Here is a 1110-nt window from a genome sequence, read left to right on the forward strand (position 1 = left end):
GTTCGGCCCTTTTGATTTTACGACTCTAGCTCCTCGCACATTTCGTTGTAGTATTTTGCTTTGCCATTCCGAGCAGCCTTTTGGAATCTTCTGTTCAGCTCTTTAGTATCTTGAATTCTTCCTTGTGCTTTGGCTTCTCTGTGCTCCAGTGCAACAATAACTGTCTCTCTATATGATAAACACACACACACACACACACACACACACACACACACTGTCCTCTCTGATCTTTTTACTCTCTCCATAGTTTTGAGGTACACATTTTTCAAAATTGAGTTTCTGCATCGAGAGCTGGAACAAAGATTTGGAAGGGTCTGGTCTGCTGTATAGTCAAGGGGAAGTGAGCAGACCCCAATGAGCTTGCAGGGAAGTGTGTGCAGCTCTCTGATGAGGGGAAATGAGATAAAGGAGGTCAAGCCCTTGCAGCTTCTTGTCTTGCTGGGGATCCTGAACAACATTCCCCCAGCTCCTCTCCCCCATATCCTGGGGTTTAATTGGGCAGCTGCAGCCACTCTGCACTTAACTTTCTTCTCTCATTTGCAGTTTGATGAGGGGTTTAATTTTCACTAACTAAATTTTAAATTTCCACATTGGTGCTTCATTCAATTATAGAAAAGATTTTACACATCTGAAGAAGTTAAAGTAAGTGAACCTACTTTTTCAACAATAAATTTTACAAAATATAAATATAGATCAATTGTCTCCATGATAACTGAGATGTGCATAAAACCTTAACCAGAAACCAACCCTTTGAGCTTATTACAACTCATGGTGATATGAAGTGACAGCTTGACTGTGCCAGATTCTATTGGCTGTCCTCTTTATAGAAACAATATCAGACCTTTCTTCCAGGGTAAGGGTATAAATATACATCAAATTTACATGGCTTCAACTTATAAAACAAGTGTAAAAATCTCATTAATTTTTATTTTTATTGGTTATATATTGAGAAGGAGCTCTGTTGCCTAATGGTAAGAACTGTAATCCTAAAGCCTTGAGGTTCTTTTTTCCCCCCTATAATTCTATTTTATTAATTTTCATAAACATTTACAGAGATTTTGGGCTTCCACTCATTCATTGTTGCACTATTCTCTCTACCCTCCTCCCAGT

The sequence above is a fragment of the Elephantulus edwardii genome, unplaced genomic scaffold (genome assembly GCF_000299155.1).
Source record: "Elephantulus edwardii isolate Elephantulus edwardi_28Jun2011 unplaced genomic scaffold, EleEdw1.0 scaffold00498, whole genome shotgun sequence".
Lineage (NCBI taxonomy): Eukaryota > Metazoa > Chordata > Mammalia > Macroscelidea > Macroscelididae > Elephantulus > Elephantulus edwardii.